Below are 16135 nucleotides of genomic sequence, written 5' to 3'. Positions count from 1 at the left end.
CGGGTTCATGTGTGGCTTATAAGTAAACAATCCCCCAGGTGGGGTGCGTTCTTGTGATTGGCTAAAAGAAGGGAGATATCTGATTGGTTGCAGATCATTCCCTGTTTAAAAAAAGGCATTTGTGTGTCGAGCCAAGTCAGGGGAGTCTCAAAATTCACACACAAATGCAGTGAAGTTCACAGACCGCAAGCAGTTTGTAAATCAAGATATATGTGTGTGTGCATCAGAAATACATTTGTGAATCTTGTCTTGTGCATTTGTGAATCTTGAGCGCATTTGTAAATGTTGTTTGCATTTCTGAATTGTGTGTGTATTTCAGAATTTTGTGTGCATTTCTGAATTGTGTATGCATTTGTGAATCTTCTGTGCTTTTTAAATTTTGTGTGTGCATTTGTGAATTTTGTGCGCATTTGTGTATCCTGTGTTTGTATTTATGAATCATGTGTGTGCATGTATGAATCCTGTGTGTGCATATGTGAATGTAGTGTGTGCATTTATCTTTATTGAGACTCTTTTGGCTCCATATCGCTCTACTTCAGATAGCCGCAACTTCTTTGACCGAACATTCCTGAGTGATGCTATCTAGACATGGATCTATTCTTAGATCATTATTAGAACGGCCCAAATCTTTCCATATCTGCATGTATCATCTGTTTCACATCAAAGAAACTTCAAATACACTCTCTGCCTCTCTGGGATTCAAGCCATGTGCCTTTAGACTGCGAAATCCAACACCATTTGTTTTATTCAATTTGAGTTGATGTCAAGCAATGAAATCATTAACAATTCAACTTAGCTGAATTCAATTCAACTTAGTCAACAGCTGGAGGTGTTGTTATTGTTAACTTAAACTATTAAAAATCATTTTTGATAAAGCTGAATTAAAATAAATGATAAATATTAGGTGAAAAAATTTAACTTAAACAAAAATGGAAAATGTTGCCTTGGTACCAAACTGAAAGTTGAGGCACTAAAAGTAATACAACTTAAATAAAAATAAAGTGAACAAAAATCTGAAAATATCAGATGACAAGATGCGTTAAATTTTTTTTTACGTAAACCATTCAGTATTATGTTTAGTATAGCTGAATAAAATGCATTATAAATATTTTACATGAAAATCTTTTACTTAAATGAAAACGAAAAATGTTGCTCAAAGTACTAAAACTAAAATAATCTAAACTCATAAATATGACAAATCCACATAATACAATTTCTAAAGCAAAATGTAATTACTTGCATTTAAACCTGAATATGTACTTTAAAATATCACATTATGAGAAATGTTTTGTTTGTGAAATGTTGTAATGAAATTCAGTGGAAATATTTCTCTAAACTTTGAGTAAATGTACAATTGCAAAACATGAAGTACCACAACAAGGAAACATAAACACAGTAACCAATTGTGAATAACACATTCTGGCCAAAGACACTCTTGTATTTCACTAAATTTCATCTATTTAATTTCACAGAATCGGGAAGCGTTTGGCACTGTGTGTTTGTTTACATGGCAGCCGGCCAGGGAACATGTTTTTCTCGCAGGTGGCATAGTTTTTCCTCTCACATGTACTCGCTGACCTGCTTTGCTCTCAGGGCCGCACCCAGACTTTGATTTGTTAATGATTCAACTCAAAGCCTTCACTAGATTTCACAACAACAACACTGAAAAAGTTAAAAACACTATCAGGTGAATTCATGAAGAAATAAGCCGAGTGTAGCATTATCTTTGTGAAGCACACGTGACTTTGACACAGAAGAATGAGGGAAAATAAACTAAACATTATCTCATTATTTACCATTGTATGTCTGTCTCGGGTGAATCACATCTAGCTCACACATGTAAGTGCTTCACGTGTTGACACGCGGGGTTATGTTACACTAACTTTTGTTAATGTACTAAAAAACTAAGAGAAGAACTAAGAAAAAAACCGCTGATGTCTAGAGGTTAATATAAATGTAAACTTGGCTTATAACAAGCTCGGTTAGTAAACAAACATTGCCCAGTTGAAAAAGACATATTTATAACCTCAAATGATCCGAGAGGTTATCGCTCGCCTGACATAACTACCAAACAAGGGTGTGACAACATTTCAAAACTAAACCAAATAAATCACTCATCTATCCATATTTTAAGCAATTACTGCTTTTATTTATATATATACTATCTGCTAAATGAATAAATGTAAATATACTATTGTGAAATATAAGCCCACTTAATTGTATTCAGTGTGCACTTGTAATGTACTCTAAATCTTATAAGTATATTTTAAAAAAAAACTGTAATTGCAGATAATATTAATGAAATAAAAGTTAACTTAATTGAATTTAGAGAGTCCAGTTTTATCACTTTTTCTTAAGACACTTAAGTACACTTTTTAAAAGTGCATTTTGTGTTGACTAACTTACTAAAGCACAGGCAAGGTACTTGATTATAATTTTAGCTGTAGTGTGTTATTTGATATTACATTTAAAGTTCATATATTTTAAATGTACTAAATTACAACTTCAGCATAGCAAATGTAAAAATACATGACATTCAAGTATCAAAATAAATTATTAAGTTTACCGTAAATGCTACATTTGACAGTACACTTGAACCATATTTCAAAGACAACAGAAGTAATTCTGAAATTACATGTAAAGATGTACTTAAGCATTTTCAAATTCAGCAAATGGCTGAATTTAATATACATTTAAACTATAATACATTTATATTTAATTGTAAATAACATGCAGTTAAGTGTTGATAACATTCAGGTAAATTCCTTTAAACTATCTAATTATCATACTAAGTACTCTTTTTATGTGCTCTTCTTTATTACAAGCGTTTGTTCAACGGCATGCAAAGTCAAACAATCTCACAGAAACCTGGTAACCTTATTTCACTCAAGAGAGCAGACAGGGAGAGGGAAAGACCTTGAGATTATATAAATGGCTTCTGTCCGGCTCAGCACAACAGAAGGAGGCTTCAGGTTACGGGGCCAGCCCTCGTTTACAGGCCAAACAACTTCCTCCACCCTTAAGACAAACACCTGAGGGAGGGACATGGCTTAAGCCGTCCCCATGTGACAGCGAGTTCACATGCACTGGGGGAGAAACGTGTTACTGTAACACCTTGTCGTAGGCCGGAGCGGTTATGTAAAGACCTGGCGGCCTCAAACAAAAAACCGCAGGGAGGGGCAGCAGGAATAGAGCTGTGTGTGTCAGGATGGGGGTTGGGGAGCAGGAATGCATCAGATGTTGTTGTGCAACAGGAAACTGGGCACGCATATACAATGATTGTTTTTTTGTTTTTTGTTTTTTTCTAAATTATTACTTTATATTATCATATGGTGTTTAAATGTTTGGGGACCGTAAGATATCAATAATGACAATAAAAGTATTTTAAAGTGTACTATGTCTTGTGTGTTTAAGGATTATTTTTATCATCCAATTTTAATAACATTTTAATAAAAAATTAAAAGTTACTATTTATTTTATATATTATATTTTTATATATAACTTATTACATATTTTATATATTTTATCATATAATGTTCAGTTTATATATATATGTGTGTGTGTGTGTGTGTGTGTGTGTGTGTGTGTGTGTGTGTGTGTGTGTATAGATAGATGGAATAAACAGGAATAAACTATATTAAAATAAAAACTGTAACACGCTAATTTTATATTGTAATCATATTTCACATTACTACAATTCATATTACTGTTTTACTGGATTTTTTATTTAAAAAATAAAACAAATGCAGCATTGGTTCATATCAGACAGTTCTAAATTACAAAGAGTGAGTGAGCGAGTGAGTGAGTGTGGGAGAGAGTGAGTGAGTGAGTGAGACAGAGACTGAGGGAGTGAGTGAGAGAGTGAGGAAGTGTTTGAGGGAGTGAGTGAGTGAGAAACTGGGTGAGTACGTGAGTGAGTGAGTGAGTGAGTGAGTGAATGAGGGAGTGAGTGAGTAAGTGTGTGAGTGAGGGAGAGAGTGACAGAGTGAGTGAGAGTGAGAGTGAGTGAGAAAGTGAGAGAGAGAGAGTGAGAGAGTGAGTAAGTGAGTGAGTGTGAGTGAGTGAGTGAGTGAGTGAGTGAGTGAGTGAGTGAGACTGAGAGACTGAGGGAGTGAGTGAGAGAGTGAGGAAGTGTTTGAGGGAGTGAGTGAGTGAGAAACTGGGTGAGTATGTGAGTGAGTGAATGAGGGAGTGAGTAAGTGTGTGAGTGAGGGAGAGAGTGACAGAGTGAGTGAGAGTGAGAGTGAGAGTGAGTGAGTGAGAAAGTGAGAGAGAGAGAGTGAGAGAGTGAGTAAGTGAGTGAGTGTGAGTGAGTGTGTGAGTGAGTGAGTGAGTGAGTGAGTGAGTGAGTGAGTGAGTGAGTGAGTGAGACTGAGAGACTGAGGGAGTGAGTGAGAGAGTGAGGAAGTGTTTGAGGGAGTGAGTGAGTGAGAAACTCGGTGAGTACGTGAGTGAGTGAATGAGGGAGTGAGTGAGTAAGTGTGTGAGTGAGGGAGAGAGTGAGTGAGAGATTGAGTGAGAGTGAGAGTGAGTGAGTGAGTGAGTGAGTGAGAGAGTGAGTGAGTGAGTGTGAGTGAGTGAGTGAGTGAGTGAGTGAGTGAGTGAGTGAGTGAGTGAGTGAGTGAGTGAGTGAGTGTGAGAGAGTGAGTGAGTGAGGAAGAGAGAGAGAGAGTGAGAGAGTGAGTAAGTGAATGAATGAGTAAGTGAGGGAGTGAGAGAGAGAGTGAGGGAGTGAGAGAGGAGTGAGTGAGTGATTGAAAGAGAGAGTGAGAGAGTGAGTGAGTGAGTGAGTGAGTGAGTGAAAGAGAGAGAGAGTGAGAGAGTAAGAGACTGAATGAGTGAGTGAGTGAGAGAGAGAGTGAGTGAGACTGAGAGACTGAGGGAGTGAGTGAGAGAGTGAGGAAGTGTTTGAGGGAGTGAGTGAGTGAGAAACTGGGTGAGTACGTGAGTGAGTGAGTGAGTGAGTGAGTGAGTGAATGAGGGAGTGAGTGAGTAAGTGTGTGAGTGAGGGAGAGAGTGACAGAGTGAGTGAGAGTGAGAGTGAGTGAGAAAGTGAGAGAGAGTGAGAGAGTGAGTAAGTGAGTGAGTGTGAGTGAGTGAGTGAGTGAGTGAGTGAGTGAGTGAGTGAGTGAGACTGAGAGACTGAGGGAGTGAGTGAGAGAGTGAGGAAGTGTTTGAGGGAGTGAGTGAGTGAGAAACTGGGTGAGTATGTGAGTGAGTGAATGAGGGAGTGAGTAAGTGTGTGAGTGAGGGAGAGAGTGACAGAGTGAGTGAGAGTGAGAGTGAGAGTGAGTGAGTGAGAAAGTGAGAGAGAGAGAGTGAGAGAGTGAGTAAGTGAGTGAGTGTGAGTGAGTGTGTGAGTGAGTGAGTGAGTGAGTGAGTGAGTGAGACTGAGAGACTGAGGGAGTGAGTGAGAGAGTGAGGAAGTGTTTGAGGGAGTGAGTGAGTGAGAAACTCGGTGAGTACGTGAGTGAGTGAATGAGGGAGTGAGTGAGTAAGTGTGTGAGTGAGGGAGAGAGTGAGTGAGAGATTGAGTGAGAGTGAGAGTGAGTGAGTGAGTGAGTGAGTGAGTGAGAGAGTGAGTGAGTGTGAGTGAGTGAGTGAGTGAGTGAGTGAGTGAGTGAGTGAGTGAGTGTGAGAGAGTGAGTGAGTGAGGAAGAGAGAGAGAGAGTGAGAGAGTGAGTAAGTGAATGAATGAGTAAGTGAGGGAGTGAGAGAGAGAGTGAGGGAGTGAGAGAGGAGTGAGTGAGTGATTGAAAGAGAGAGTGAGAGAGTGAGTGAGTGAGTGAGTGAGTGAGTGAGTGAAAGAGAGAGAGAGTGAGAGAGTAAGAGACTGAATGAGTGAGTGAGTGAGAGAGAGAGTGAGTGAGACTGAGAGACTGAGGGAGTGAGTGAGAGAGTGAGGAAGTGTTTGAGGGAGTGAGTGAGTGAGAAACTGGGTGAGTATGTGAGTGAGTGAATGAGGGAGTGAGTAAGTGTGTGAGTGAGGGAGAGAGTGACAGAGTGAGTGAGAGTGAGAGTGAGAGTGAGTGAGTGAGAAAGTGAGAGAGAGAGAGTGAGAGAGTGAGTAAGTGAGTGAGTGTGAGTGAGTGTGTGAGTGAGTGAGTGAGTGAGTGAGTGAGACTGAGAGACTGAGGGAGTGAGTGAGAGAGTGAGGAAGTGTTTGAGGGAGTGAGTGAGTGAGAAACTGGGTGAGTACGTGAGTGAGTGAATGAGGGAGTGAGTGAGTAAGTGTGTGAGTGAGGGAGAGAGTAAGTGAGAGATTGAGTGAGAGTGAGAGTGAGTGAGTGAGTGAGAGAGTGAGTGAGTGTGAGTGAGTGAGTGAGTGAGTGAGTGAGTGAGTGAGTGAGTGAGTGAGTGTGAGAGAGTGAGTGAGTGAGGAAGAGAGAGAGAGAGTGAGAGAGTGAGTAAGTGAATGAATGAGTAAGTGAGGGAGTGAGAGAGAGAGTGAGGGAGTGAGAGAGGAGTGAGTGAGTGATTGAAAGAGAGAGTGAGAGAGTGAGTGAGTGAGTGAGTGAGTGAGTGAAAGAGAGAGAGAGTGAGAGAGTAAGAGACTGAGTGAGTGAGTGAGTGAGAGAGAGAGTGAGTGAGTGAGTGAGTGAGTGAGTGAGTGAGTGAGTGAGTGAAAGAGAGAGTGAGAGAATGAGTGAGTGAGTGAGTGAGTGAGTGAGTGAGCGTGCGTGAGTGAGACAGAGAGTGAGGGAGGGAGAAACTGAGAGAGTGAGTGAGTATTTCACAGTATAATTGTAAAAAAATGCAGCCTTGGTTCATATAAGAGACTTCTAAATTACAATGAGTGAGGGAGTGAGAGAGGGAGGGAGTGAGGGAGTGAGTGAGTGAGTGAGTGAGTGAGTGAGTGATTGAGAAACTGAGTGAGTACGTGAGTGAGTGAATGAGGGAGTGAGTAAGTGTTTGAAAAAATGCAGCCTTGGTTCATATAAGAGACTTCTAAATTACAATGAGTGAGGGAGTGAGAGAGGGAGGGAGTGAGGGAGAGAGTGACAGAGTGAGTGAGAGTGAGGGAGTGAGGGAGTGAGTGAGTGAGAGAGTGAGTGAGTGTGAGTGAGTGAGTGAGTGTGAGAGAGTGAGTGAGTGAGTGAGTGAGAGAGAGAGTGAGAAAGTGAGTAAGTGAATGAATAAGTGAGGGAGTGAGAGAGAGAGTGAGAGAGAGAGTGAGTGAGTGAGTGAGTGAAAGAGTGAGTGAGTGAGAGAGAGAGAGAGAGAGAGAGAGAGTGAGTGAGAGAGAGTGAGTGAGTGAGTGAGGGAGTGAGTGAGTGAGAGAGTGAGGGAGTGAGTGAGTGAGTGAGTGAGTGAGTGAGTGAGTGAGTGAGTGAGTGAGTGAGTGAGTGAGTGAGTGAGACAGAGAGTGAGGGAGGGAGAAACTGAGAGAGTGAGTATTTCACAGTATAATTTTAAAATTTATAATTTTTTTGATAAAAAAATGCAGCCTAGGTTCATATAAGAGACTTCTAAATTACAATGAGTGAGGGAGTGAGAGAGGGAGCGAGTGAGTGAGTGAGTGAGTGAGTGAGTGAGTGAGTGAGTGAGTGAGTGAGAGAGAGAGAGAGAGAGAGAGAGAGAAAGTGAATGAGTGAGAGAGATTGAGAGAGTGAGTGAGAGAGTGAGTGAGTCGGACAGCGAGTGACTGAGTGAGAGATAGACTGAGAGATTGAGTTAGAAATTGAGTGAGGGAAGGAGAGAGTGAGAGACTGAGTGAGTGAGTGAGTGATTGAGGGAGGGAGATTAATCTAGAATCGCAAGAGTGAGACACATCACACCAGTTTATGCACAGAAGCATTTTAGTTGCACAATTTGCACAATCCAAAACATATAGCTGAACAGCCTTATGGGCTCAATTAGCACAGAGCTTGTGTTTTAGTTCCATCCCAGCTGTAGAATTCTTTAGCAATCAATGTCAAAAACATGAGGCTAAAATAATTATTCCATGCAGTTAAATTAAGCCTTTTTGAATGGATTTGTTTATGTTGTAGACTTGGTTTAGGTTTGCTTACAAGATGCAATGAAAATGAAAAGCAGAATTCAAACTCTGTTTGCCCACATACATGCACCAAGCAACATCATGCAACATTTAATACTACATTATATGTCTATGTTTTATTAAACGTGATAGCTACAATAAAAAAAGACTTTAATGCAAAGTCCTTAAATTAAAATCATGGAGTAATGCTAGTAGATTTTAAGATGATGCACAAAACATTTTCTAATGTGTCTGTAAGAATCTAATGCATCTTTATAAGTCTTTATAAGGTTCCATTTGTTAAAATTAGTTAACTACATTAGTTAACATAATATTAATTTTAACATTTACTGATGCAATATTAAAATCAAACGTTGTATTTGTTAATATTATTTAATGGATCTGAGCTCACATGAACATAAACAGTTGTATTTTTATTAATGTCAATGACAAATATATAATATTTATTAATCATAATTGTATATTATTTAACATGATTATTAATGGGTAATACTGTAACAAGTGCATAGATAATTGTTAGTTAATGCATAAATGTAAACAAATAGCTCCTTATTATAAAGTTGTACTATTTAAATTAATTGCACATGATGAAACTGTTTAAAAAAACGTTCAACAATTGTGTTGCATTAGCTTATTTTAATTAATGAAATTTCACAAGCAGTAAAAGTTGATTTTCTAAATGTGTTGCTCACACTGATCTCTGTTGAGGATTAAAAGGAAGAAAGGAGATGGAAGTTTGGAAAATGCTAAATAAAGGTGATATTTTCCAATTGTTTTATGTCTGTCCAGACCAGCATGAACGTCAGGAGATGTGACTCAGCTGGTGGATGCAAATTACAGAGACTGCATCATCCCACAAGGGAGACTCCATTTATTTTAGCCCTGTGTGTGGAAACAATCGTACACTGGGACCAAATGTAGCATTTTATTCCCAGGCATGTGGTTAGCAGAGAAACAAGATTGCTTGGTTAGGTTGCACAAAACTCTGCACACAAGACAAGCAACTATGACATTTTGTGACCTATAAACACAGCAGACTACTCACCTTCGGCTAAAAATAAAACACTAGAAAATTACTGATATCAAATGGCTTTTGAAAAAATATGCATTCTGCACTAATTCTAATGCATCTACGAAACGAAGGCAAATCAAGCAGGAATACCAGTTTTCTGATTTGTTTGAAACTGAATTGTTGATACAAGAAAGTCAACTAAATATGTGCAGGTAACTCGTGTTACTGGTTGACTGCAAAAGCATTGATAAGGGTAACAGGAAAAGCAGAAAGAGGAAGGGGTGCTGATGGAAAGAAAAAGAGAGGACGATAGACAACACAGTGCCACCACGTGAAGGGAGAGTGTGTGCTGTCTTCAGGCCATGTGCTGCTAGCAAACGTGTGTGAGGGAGAGCGTCAGTGTAAGCAAATGACTCATACTGAAGGAGCCCCTCCACACACACACACAAACACTCACGGTAAACGAAAGTATGGAAAACACATTAAGCCATCATCCAAATGAGAGAATGGCGAGGATAGAAGTGGAAAGAAAACAACAGTGTTTTTCATCCACTCTCCCCACCACCCAAGTGGGATAGAAATAGCACACGTATACGTACAGCGGCTGAGCTGAGCTACACTGATCAGGGCACTGGGTGAAAGTTCAACCCGGCTCTGAGATGCAACGGCTCGGTAAATAAACACAGCAATACTGGTTATGACTTGTACGCAAAGAAGTGTGCTTAACTGTATTGAATGTGCACTTTTTTTTTAACTGCTTGCAAATAATTTTAATATCAATTAAAATAAGGCCACTTAAGTGTACTTAAAGTTAAAGTTCACTTTCATGATTATGTTCTTTAAGTAGGCTACACTTTTAAAGAGTGCACTTTATAATAATGTCAAATAGGTTTTTTTACATTTCATATTTCAGGACAATAAAAATAATTATTAAGTTTCATATAAAGATGAAATGGGTGGGTCAAAAAGCACAGTAAATTTCAGCTAATTGCATTTAATAATGTAGTCTATAATACGCTTTTATTTAATTGCAGTTTACAAATTAGTGTCTGAAAACATAAAGCTATATTCCGTTTGCACTTAAATTTATCTTTTAAGTGCTCTTTTTAAAAGCATTGGACTTTTTCCACAAGAGACTTTTGTGCTATGGGGGGAATTCGGAGGGGAGTCATGGGTAAAAATGGTAAATGTCAAAATGTACTTACCAAAGCAAACAAACAAAACAATTGTAATAATAATCTACTATTTATCCAAATAAAGAGACTAAACTATATTTTCACTTCAGCACTCACGAGTCGTTACATTAAAACCATCAACAACGGTTTGTGATATTGCTTTTATACAACATTTAATTTTGAGGAACTCAGTATGTTTTGCTCGGTCAACAAAAATAATTCCAGGTAAAAACACTGCATCCAAAATCACGTACTTCCCTACTATAGAGGCTAGTAGGTGAAAAACAGCGGCAAGTGGTATATCCAAATTTATAGTATTCGTAAAACAGTAGGCAAAAAATACCCAGATGACCTTCCTCTTTTCCAGCCGAATTCTGAAGTGTACATTCGATGGACACTTTACTATCCCATGAGGCTAGTCAACTCTGGAAGGTCACGTTGATTTTTCACATGTTAGGGAAATATTAAGAGAGCATAGAGACCATTAGCTGGCCCTTATTTCATCATTCAACATTTACGGGATCTTAGGACTGACAGGACTTCTCTAGGACATTTATCATCCTGTCTTTCAGCTGCTGAATAGCTGATTTTGTGGTGTGTCATCATGTTGAAAGATAAGCCATCTTCTCATTTTCAACTTCCTTGCTGCAGGTTTTAGTTTTGCCTGTAATTTGTCCCATCCATCTTCATCTCTGCTGACAAGAGCTTCAGTCCCAATTCATAAGAAATACTCCCACAACAGGATGCGAACCCATGGGGTTCACGTTTATTATGAGTTTGGATTTCATCAGAACTACAGCTGTTGATATTAGCCGAAATGCTGATCTGATTGCAGCAACTTTTGCATCATGGCCAATATATTTTATCACAGGGGTAAGCAAACTTTGATAAGCAAACCACTGCTGGCTCGGGAAAGTGTAAGCACTGACACACAAGCAATAAGACTGACAGAAATGATGGTATGCACTCTCAGAAAATGGGTACATACTTATTCTACCTAAAGTGTACATATTAGTTCCCTTTGAAAAGGTATCGCCCCAGCTACAGTTTTATCATTTTTTTCTGAGTGTGTAATTTTTTTTAGGAAAGTTACTTTGTAAAAGAAAACATTACTTCAATATAGAAAATAAATACATTTCGTATAAAATATAATTTAAAGAAATTGTTTGGGGGTATGGAAAATTCTAAATAAATAAATATGTAACATTTTAAATAAATCACTAAAATAAAATAAAAAATAGCCAAAGTTGCAAAAAAACAAACAAAAAAACATTCAGAACCACTGTTTTCAACATTGAAAATAAAATTGTTTCTTGAGCAGCAAATCAGCATATCAGACTGATTTCTGAAAGATCATGTGACACAGAAGACTGGAGTAATGATGCTGAAAATACACCTTTGATCACATGGATTATATTTTTAAAAAGTACAACAGAAAAAAGGTTTTTAAAGTGTAATAATATTTCACAATAATGCTGGTTTTACTGTATTTTTGATCAAATAAATTAACAGAAGATTCTTCTTTAAAATAACAACAACAACAACAACAAAAAACTTCATAAGTATTGTGTAATTTGAGTGATTATTTAATTGCAAACATTTGCAATTTGCAAAGGTGATATTGTTATTCACCAAATAGGGGTCAGGATTTTAATGCAGGCCAGCTGTTCATTATTGTAACAATGTGTCCCATTTATCACTATAATGGTACACATTGAGAATTTATTTACATGTGGATTAGACTGGTTTAAAACAAGATTTCCTTTTTAGGCCTTTTGATTGTGTGCTGTGATACTGTCAGCAGAAGTACATAAGTGTGTGTGTGTGTTGAACAAGTCTGTTCTTGCACGAGACTCAACCTGTGATTCAGCTCTTCCTTTTGAACACATTCTGGTTGAATCTCACTGCATCAGTTTTGGTGTCTGTGTGTGAAATCCTGTTCAATGATTTTGGACAAAAGTATATAATGATAAATGTGGGAGTGTTTAAACAGTGTGTGTAAATGTGTCTGTTTGCACGTACACTTCCTTTATAAACACATCCATACATCCACGTGCTTGTGTCTGCATGTGTTTACTCGTGGAAAGGCAATTCATTTCTGGAAATAGAAAGTATGTGTCAGGTAAGAAAAACAAACATTGATTACAGGAATAGGCACTACGAGATTGTTGACTTCCTGTGAAGGTGGTAGGACTGTAACGATAAGGTTGTAATGAAAAATTTTTATCGCTATAATAAAACTTATCTAATTTATATTGTAATGTTTTGGTGTTTTATATGGCTGTTTTCTTAAGGCTCTTTCCGGCCAGTTCCAGTAACGAGCCAATTAAATTAAATATGGATTACAATAAAGGGAAGGATTACATACATATGGAAGAATAAGAAATAAATATCAGGTAAAAGTGATTTTGAATGGTCACATATACCATAGACATTTAGAAGCAGATGTCCACTTAATATTCAGATCAGAGATCAACCAGTGTTGGGTTTTGGTTCTTGGTTTCTGAACTAATACTATTAAAGTTTTTTTACGTTTAAAAGTCTGGGGTACTTATATTTAATTTTAAAGAAATAAAACTTCCATTTAACAAGGGGTGCATTAAATTGATGAAAAGTGACAGAAAATACATTAATAAAATTTTAAAAAATCAAGAAATACAAAAGAAATGCACTTTCTGTTCAAAGAATCATGAAAAACAATGGGTAACAAATGTAGCTTTTCCATCACAGAAAATGTGACATCTTAAACATCTTAAAATATATTCAAATAAAAACCACTCTTTCAAATTGTGATAATATTTAACAGCTATTCCCATTATTACGGTGTTGTTTGATCAAATAAATCCAGCCTTGGTGAGCAGAAGAGACTTCTTTCAGAAACATTGAACTGCAAACTTTTAAACAGTATTGTTTTTCGGTTATATTCTTGGATTATTAACATGTTTTGTCACACCTAAAGTTTAGATCAGATTATATTTCGATAATTACAGTCAGATAGATTATAACTTCCCATCTATAGTGAGACTGAACAATGAACCCAGAACATGGTAATCAAAGAAACACTAAAGCTTGATTTCATCATTCCAATTTTGTCACGTCATTCATTCGGTGCATACACAGTAAAAGTTTCAGAGAGCACTGGGTCTGATTAATCGTGGGGTGCTCCATATCCCCGTCCGCTCCCTCTCAGGGCCCGGGCACGCTGCACTGACTCAGGACCTGCTCTTGTCTCGTCTGGCACGGGGCCTGGACAGAAAACCCCACAGACCTGCCAGAGAGTGAGTCAGTCTTTTCCACCCAGACACCCTGAACATGATGGAATGCAGCGCTATTCTCTCTCATTTTTCAGTTTGACATTCTTTCTTTGTTTCTTTATTCTGCTTGAAAACATTCACATCACCTCTGCCATTAAGTTAAGCTTCACTGACATGCACCAACGGTATTGAGGATAAGACTTTATCTCAGCACAAAGTGAAAAGCAAATATCCACATTCCAACACAAAAATTAAGAATATAAAATAAAGATAGACGATAAGAGGAATCCCAGATGACAAAATAGAATTTCACCCAATTTGTAACTGGTTGTACATGTTCCCTAAAGGCTTTGTTTTCTGCCATCTAGTGACCAAAAAAGTCACTTAATTTATTTTTCATGCAGCGTGCACTGATTAAAATGTTCCACACTCCTACAGAGTGCACATCTTCTTTGTTTCTCTTTTAAATGTGTTTAATCTGTTGTTTTATATCACTGTATAACACCGGGACACCCTTTGAATTCATACAACACAACCATAAATTAACATTTTTAGGGTTTTTATATGTCGGCCAATAAAATTACTTGATTTTTCTAGTCGTTTCAACACAATAGGTTACATAAACACATTGATACATAGGTGAGATCGAAGTGACCTTTATTACAGATACATCTGTAGCTTAGATGCTGTCTCATCAAGACAGTCACTTGACGCCACCAACCGGCGTAATGACGTAACTGCAGAAAGAGTCGCTGCAAATATGCAAATGTGATTCCTATTCAAAAGAGCTACTTTAGTATAGAATATAGAGTACAGAAACTTTTACTCACAATTCCTTGAGATTTCTAAGCTTTTCATAACCGTGCGACTCCTGCAGATAATTCCATTTACAGCGGCCCAATTAACTATTTACAACTACTTAAAATAATAATACATTTTGGTAAAATTTAGTGGCCGAGACATTGAAATTTGGGCACAACTAAAACTGTCAAGTCGAAGCTGTGAGGTTGTAAAATAAGCCTATTGAACACCAGACACCATTAGATGCAGAGCTGGACGAGGCTGAAAACATCTCACTCAGCTCTGCCACCGTCAGTCTGCCTTGTTCTCGTCCTCCTCCACTGCTTTTACTTGACAACATTAAACCATATGTAAATCCTAATTTAACAGTTCCCTAAAAACTAGACACATTTGTAACCAATCGCAATTTGTTTTTTTGTTTTTCTAGACTACTTATATGAATCTTTGATTCTTTAACCATGTCTGCCCAAGCTGTGTCCAGCACTTTTAAGCCACAACTGGCTAAAATGCTATTATTACTGGCTACAGCTCACAGTCACGATGTGCCTGAAGTGATTTTAACACGCTTTCAATAAACCACGTTTATTACTGTAGTGTTTTATGGGTCTCTTTTCTGAGTTGGTTTAGAAAACCGCCTCGAAACACGTTCAAACCAGATCAGTGACGATCACTTAAGAAGATCACGTGGTGATCAATTATGTCATCAAGAACATAATCAACGATTTCCTGCCACTGCGCCTTAATTCACATTTCGTATTTCATTACTTATTAGCTCATAATTCTAACTTATATAAGTTATAATGTAGACTTCTTGTCTAAACTCTCGCTCTCTTTTTTATTATTATTTAGTACATTTAAATTTACCAAAGCATTTTTTTCTTAGGTGGTGGAAACTGGCTTCCATATATATAAGCCCTCTAGACTAGAGGAACACTTTTTAATTGAAAATGTGTTATTTTATTCTGTACTTTATAACAAAAAGTCGACAAAAAGTCAATTTCATCTACTTTAATATTATGAAGTAGGCCATATGAGTAAAGTGTCTGTGCCTGAGGAAGACTTGTTGTTCTATCAGTGTGTGGACTTTACGTTTGTTTTTTGCTTCAGTTTGTCTCTTTTGTCCCGCACCTGAGGCCTGTTTGTGTTTGTGAGATGTGTGCACCTTTTTGTATTTTTGACTTTGCAATATATGTGTGGCCATCAATATACAAAGATGCCTTTTGGATCTAGATCTACAGTAGGAGGGGCTAACTGACAGAAACTCCACCCCTTCATTTGGGATGGGAATTATGGATAAAGGTTAGTCTAGGAATGAGAAACCAAAATAAGTTTTTAAAACAAGGTTATCTGGCAGTTATTCCTATTTTAAATCCACGGACAGAGCACAGCAGTGTCTAGAAACCCAGACACACAAAGACTGTGCTTTTGGCTCAGTATTGTACATTAGTTAATCTTGGTTACCCCTTAGGCCAAAGCTTGTGCAGATTCTTCAGAATCAGAATCAAAAGCCTTTAATCTTTTAGTTCAGGTTTTCTAAACCGATTTCTCCACATGTGATCTGCGGAGTTCACTGATATCTCCATGCAATTCTAAACACATTACTGTTTAATAGTAATTAAATACAAATCTGTATACAAAACTGTACAGATCATTCAAAATCTGTTAATCATGGTTCAGTTGAAGGCTGTTTAGGTGTCTTTCACATGGGGCAGGTGGATGCGTTTTGCTACTGGTAGAGATTATTAGCATAACCAGACATGGAATGTATTTTCTAGCTCAGTTCTGTTCAGTGATTGCATATTTTTACTTCACATTTAATTTGTTTTTTACTTTGAAAGATGCAGAATATCAAAATAAATTAACGGAACTTTTTTTTCAGACACAAATGCACAAA

The sequence above is a fragment of the Carassius carassius genome, chromosome 9 (assembly GCF_963082965.1).
Source record: "Carassius carassius chromosome 9, fCarCar2.1, whole genome shotgun sequence".
NCBI classification, from domain to species: Eukaryota; Metazoa; Chordata; class Actinopteri; order Cypriniformes; family Cyprinidae; genus Carassius; species Carassius carassius.
The sequence above is the reverse complement of the archived record's forward strand: the minus strand, read 5'-3'. Positions refer to the sequence as shown.